Genomic DNA, 7100 nt, shown 5'->3' with positions numbered 1-7100 from the left:
ATATTCAGAGTATCTTCCATGGAAATAATTTCCTATGGGCCTGGTTCCTTGATTTCAATTTCAGTTAACCAGGATTTATGGCGATAAATACCAAGACTTGACGCTTTATCAAGAATATTAGCGCAAAGAAATGCTCAATTTAAAATATGAAAGGAATCTAGATAGAAAGTAGGACCTCTTTAGAACTGAGAATGAGATTAGATAAACGTACGAGAGTTATGAAGTTGGTGTCGAATTGCAGATAAAAATGGGAATTTAATAAGAAAGATGTGCCAGAGAAATCACATGTGGTTGTATTGAAGAATACTTAAAAAAGAAAAGTGGAATAATGTAGGAGAAGTATGGATGAGAATAGGAAAGAGAGGAAAACTGTCGAGAGAAATAAAGAGGGAGAAAAACGCTAAGGCGTATCAAACACCGACATTGATTGCTGAAGTTAGATACAATACGACAGGTAGGGCGCAAATGAAGTATATAACATCAATTTATGTTTTTGTTAAGTAATTTTAAGTAAAGCCTGAATCACACGATCATTTTTTTTGTCGCGAAAGTAATCACTATCGCGATCACCTTTCCCGTCGCGAAAAGCGATCGCTCTGGTGTTCGTTTTTCTGAATCACACGGTCACTCCCGCCGTCGCTTTTCGCATCATTTCCGATATCATAGCTTGTTGTCATAGGACCTACATCACGAAAATATATAGCGTGTTTGTTTATCCATGTCGTTCCCACAATTTTCAAACGCAGCGCTGCAATCGCTCCATAGGGGAATGCGTTCCGATTGGCTGATATGGGGTTTTAGTGACGGTTTTAGCGACGGAAAAAGCGACCGGACTAGTGATGAAAAATAGCGATGGGAATCCTCATCGCGAACGCGAAAAACAATTGCCGGCGACGATCATTTCGCCTAGTGATCGCGATAGTGATCACTTTCGCGACGAAAAAAAATGATCGTGTGGTTCAGGCTTAAGGAATACCCATGTGCTATTTTAAATTCAAGATAAATGTGAAATAAAATTACTTACGGAGATAAAGTAATAGCATAGTTTAAACGATTCCTGGACTTGTAGTCGTATGATTCAGCATCGTAGGGAATCACAATGAAATCAATTAGGATGATTTCCTCGAAAAGTAGGGACATTTCATTTTAATTAGATCAAAGACTGAGGGTGTGCAGACGCTTCAAACAAGAGCATCCTCTCTCCGGCGTTGAACTCTCCGACCACCCATCTGATTGCACCCTTTCGGAACCGCGCTAGAGCGTGATTCACACCATCATTTTTTCCGTCCCTCAGAATCATAACTTCAGCGATAGGTTATCAGGGACCAATAGAGTGATCGCCCGGCTCGAACATTATCTAAATTAGACCGCCATTCCCACCATCCCCTTTCCAATCGCTTTTCACGTCACTTTCCGCATTTACAACTGACATTCGATCGAAATCTAACCTTAAATCATGCACTAAATGGTAAAAGATTCGGAGAAACCACCACCAAACAGAACGCATTCTGTCCCTTTGCCTTCCTGGCAAGCTATCAAGCTGGTCAACAACGCCCATTTGTTTGTTGTATTGCTTGATAATACTTGGAAATTTTAGTGGCACATTTTTACTCATTTATTTTAATCTGAATGTTTCAGAAGTCTGAATTTCCCCACTCAGAAGAGGCAGAAGCACAACTACTGAAACTATGAACTATGCCACACATGAAACTTCTACTCCACCGATAGTGGCAACTATCTCATTAGATGCGCCTCTTTTTGCGCCTGGAACACAACGGCGGATAAACATGCAAACACAGAGGATAAACTATTATAAATTTTCAGCAATAGTAGTCAATATTCATTTCAAAAGCTGCATAGCATCTATCCGCTAAGAATGACCAAGGAAAAGTAATTTAGCACATAATTTGCTGCAAGCCATTTTATTTTTTAATATACTTACTAAATATTTTTTTCTTTTATTTTCTCACCATCTTCATAATTTCTCCTTGATCTCATATTGACACTCGTCCTTTGACGGAATATCACTCGAATAATAATATGTCTATAGATTAATAGATGACAGTTTTGAAGCAAGGTTCTGCAAAACTGTCATTGTCACACCTATCAACATAGTTTTTGTTATCATACTCCATAAGCAGTGATGTTATTGAGTCTTTCGACAGCTTACGAGAGCTGAGACATCGGAAGGACAACACCATGAATATATTCGTTCTACCTATAAAAATGTATATAGCCTTTGCTCAATTTTTTCAGTTGACCACAAAGCCAGTTTGCATCATATATACATGCATATTTTTACGTGTAACGCTAATACGTATTCATCAATAAATACGATAAATTCTCAGGTTATTATTTAAAGCTTAGGTAACAATGGAATATTTTTACCCCTTCTTTTTAGAATGAATTCACTTATATCACTCAGGTAAATCCTGTTACTCGTTCGTCATGCGGAGAGCTGACTTCCTTCTACATAATGAGAATCTGATCACCTTTTGCACCTGCTGACTGCTTCGAGAACCTCGTAGTATAACGATGGGGTGTATCATATTCGATGTACCATGCGTTAGGGAGGAAGAATAGGGTGGTTTCCTATTATTTTTTATTGCCTAAATCGAAAGATTATGACTCCTGGAGTACTACTCATTTCACGCTTTTAGATTTTTAAATGACGATAACTATTTTTCGTGATTAAATGATAAGTGAAAATTTTCAAGCGCGCGAAAACGCGACGGCTAAGTATGAATAATAAAAGCCCGTGTGACGTCATTTTGGTTCCGGCTGACGCCGTGTGAGGACACCTTGGTGCGAGGCTATGAGCGCCGATAGTCGATACGACGCCGGCTGCTAGCAGGTTGCAGAGTACCCCGCTAGTAGGTAGCGCTTGGCTTAAATAAGGATTATTAATACCCTATCAAACGAAGGAAACTTTCCGACATAAGGGAATATTGATAGGTGATTATTAAGAGATGTTTCCCTGATCTCTGTGCCTCATGCATGCATTGGTAATCTCAGACGATGTAAAACTCCTGACTACACATATAGCATCTAGTTCCCTGTGACGTCACGTGGAGTGGCATCGCATGGGCGTCAATCAGGCCTTTTCAAATGAGGTTAAAATTGACCAATGACATTCGTCTAAACTGGGATTTGTAAAACCAAATAATTTGTATATTATGTGTACACTAATGGTGGGTAACGAATCGCAATCAATGCCTCTCGTTTTCTTTGATGAAGGAAACTACCCTGATGTGCCCTTCAGAAATAACCGGCACATAGTGTAGTGTATAATCCATGATACAAAATGCTATAAAGGACTAAGATTGTATATAAAAAAAAGACGACCTCTCGGATTAGCAGTCGGTTGAGAATTTTGGAATGCGACGTTTCAATGACTAGCTGACGAGGATTTAAGAGGGAGAGGAGGGTGATAAAAAGAAAAGTTTACAGAAGGTACAGAGGAGACAGAGGGTCTCAACGGAGAAGTAGTGAGTTGGGTAATGCTGTTTGAAAGTGTGTTTTAAGGAAGAATGTTAAGCCTGAATCACAAAAATTTTTTCCCGTCCCTCAGAATGACAGCTCCGGGGATAGGTTTTGAGTGACCGAAAGAGGGACCGCTTGACCTATCATTTTCAGAATCACTCGGCCATTTCCACCATCACTTACCGTGTTCAGATGTGACGTTCAATTAAATGCCAAGCGTGGCATCACGATCGCTGCTATCGACCGTGCGTTCTGATTTGCCGAAGACCGGTGCCAGCGATTGTCACAGCGACGGAAAAAGGGACGTGCCGAGGGATGGAAAAAGGGATAGAAATCCCATCCCTCAAGCCCATGTTAGAAAAAATGTTCGTTTCTCACGATCGTTTTCCACGACGGATTGAGGGATGGGATTTCTATCCCTTTTTCGTCCGTCAGTCGTGGAAAATGATCGTGAGAAACGAACATTTTTTCTAACATCATTGGAGCGATCGCTGGGGCGGTCCATCGAAAGGAATAGAAAACATGATCGTGTGCAGGGGCGGATCCAGGATTTTTCTGGGGGAGGGGGGTCAAAAGGACATGTCTTATGATATTTGAGACAAAAAACTACATACAACAACTGCTGTAGAAAATATTCTTTATTTCGATATGAAAGTTATTAATATTGAATCAAATGATTGAGGCTCCATAATACACAAAACAAAACTAACGTAATGATAACAGTATAAAAGTATTGTTTACTTGGTAATCGTTCGGGGGAGGGGGGCACGTACCCCTGTGCCCCCCTCCCCTGAATCCGCCTATGATCGTGTGAAGCGAACCCACGAACCGGGCTGCCTGGCCATGAGGAAAAGAAATTTGTGAGAATACAATGGACTCGTTCTCCAAATTTTCTTTAATGTATGTACGTTGCGATTGAATTTGATAAAATGAGGATACCCCTACGTTTCAGTTGATCGATTCTTCCGTCGCCTACTTTTCGATCTTTTCGCAACGAGCATTCGACGGCCTTGGCCCTTTTGCCCTCATAAGTTAATGACGTCACGAACGTTTTCGGTGCAGCTCACTGTTTCTCCACTATTACTGGCCTCTCTCATCCCTCACACGTGATTTGTTGTCATAAACAGCCTAATGAGCGATACATTCCGTCAACAATTCCGGAAACAATCGGATCGGATATATCTGAACTAGTTAATGAACCAAAACTTCAATGACGAAACCAACTCTGGAAAATTGGGCGTCAATTTTCGCATGATTTCATTTGAAGCTTTTAAGAAAATGGCCGAATGAGGAAACTTTTTTCCACGTCTCTTGTGTTTCCCTATTATCAGCCGTACTTCTTAAAAAGTGGCGGTTTCAGATATCAGTGAGCGAACGTTTTCGGTGCAGCTCACCGTTTCTCCACTATTCCTGGCCTCTCTCATCCCTCACACGTGATTTGTTGTCATAAACAGCCTAATGAGCGATTCATTCCGTCAACAATTCCGGAAACAATCGAATCGGATCTATCTGAACTAGTTAATGAACCAAAACTTCAATGACGAAACCAACTCTGGAAAATTGGGCGTCGATTTTCGCATGATTTCATTTGAAGCTTTTAAGAAAATGGCCGAATGAGGAGACTTTTTTCCACGTCCCAATTTTTTAAAAAGTGGCGGTTTCGGATATCAGTGAGCGATTCCAATGAGATAAAGGTAGAGGGAATGATTATCTTTAGCTGTTATTGGGAAGATGACACAATGCCTAGCGCCAGTAATGTATGACTTAGAGATCAAAATGAAATTAAAACTAGTGATGATGTGAGAAAACGTGTTGATATTTATAGTAATCTTTATTGAACTCCTCTCAGTCACCAGTTTTGCCCAAAATTTTTTTTCCATGATGTTATAAGTGCAGATGCAATTTTTGCAGGATCTTCCATTCGGACACACATATGAATCAAAGTGATATAAGGCAACAAACTAAGCTTAAAATGTCTAAAATTAAATGAAAATAACAAAAAAGTAAAAAAAATAATATATGATACCTCATTAATACCATAAAAATATTCCAAGTAGGTTCTTTTTGGAATAAGAGGAACCCGTGATTCAAACGGAAGAATTTCTCAATCTGTAAGGTTTTCTGAGAAAACTGGAGACTAACGTACGTACCTCAGGATTTTTTTTCATTTTTAATATAATTATACCAACAGCGAATCCACATGAAATTGGCATCCCTTTCTCAGATTACCAGCATGTTTGAGTATTTTTTTAAATTTTGGAGTTCTCTCCTCGAAACCAATTCGTTTGTTGATTTTGTCCTCCTTTTCCCCTTTTAGCCCTCTTTGTGTCGGCGTATTCAGGTCTATTGGGCCCTTGGAATGAGGGCTTTTGTATGAATGATTCAATACATAATACTGAAAATGCTTAGATCTCATCAAACATCGAACCTGAGTTTGATAGATTTATAACCTACCACATTAAGGGCCTAGAACTTCGCAATTATTGGCATATGAAAAAATTCTCGTGGAACGAGAATGGAACCACGGACCTTTGACTTCGCAGACTAATACGCTATCCATATTCCTTAATCATCATGGAAATTGTGCCGAGGTTCATGCCGAAGATGTGTGGTTTCATTCTCTATCCATGGGAATTTTTTCCCATGACAATTATTGTGAATGACCCTGAGGACGCCAACTAAAACTTGGAAAAAGAGCCGTTCTGATGGACATCTATTCATAAATATTTCATTTCCTCCTTTTTCCATTTCCCACAATAACATTGGAATTTTGGCCTTAATTTTGGTTTCTCTAAATAAATGAGCGAACTTGAGTACATTTCCACTGGGGGCAGTGGGACATGTTCTGCACTATTGTTATTCTTCTTGGCAGTAAGTATATTCTTCTTTATCTAAAATGCCCATTAAACTCTACAGTCTAAGTCAACCAATATTTCATTACTCCTTCTACGTGGAATCCACACAATTATGGATTACTCTCACCGCAAACCTTTGGCGGAGTAACGATAAACAAACACTTCATACTTAACTGCTTCATAAAAATACAATTTTTCTAAATGATTTTAAGCATTGTTCAAATCCTTCATTTGTAATTTAATGCTTTGTTACATCATGTTTATTTTTCGGGTTATTCTTCCCATACATTGAATATTAAGTCTTTAATTCTTGCTGGTATTCATTTATTTTGTACTATTTTTTCTCAGTTGCAGAGTGAAGTTTCAGTATTTAATAGGACTTTTGCCCTAAAATTTATCATGCCTTTACTATCCTGGTTGTTTATAGCTTCTTCAATGTATTTTTTAATTTGTTATTTGATATTTGGAATTGTGAAAGTGCAAACGAATTCTGCAGTGGAATGATTGTTTAATCTTATTGCTCTTAAGAGAGGAGGTACTCCAGAGTTTAAAAAATTAATATTTGAAAAATCTGAAGATTCTGTCCCTGGACCGTCCTTGCCCCAGAAATCCTAGAGGACGTATCCTGTATTTAGATTTTCCAGGAAAGAGACCAGCTGAATATTACTTACACTCGTGTTATGAATATTAATTCTTGAATACTTGTTTGCATAAATTTATTTTTAACTATTTCTTCTCCATCACGGAGTGTAATTTCATAAC

This window comes from Ischnura elegans, chromosome 7 (assembly GCF_921293095.1).
Source record: "Ischnura elegans chromosome 7, ioIscEleg1.1, whole genome shotgun sequence".
Classification (NCBI taxonomy): Eukaryota; Metazoa; Arthropoda; class Insecta; order Odonata; family Coenagrionidae; genus Ischnura; species Ischnura elegans.
This window is presented reverse-complemented; position numbering follows the sequence as displayed.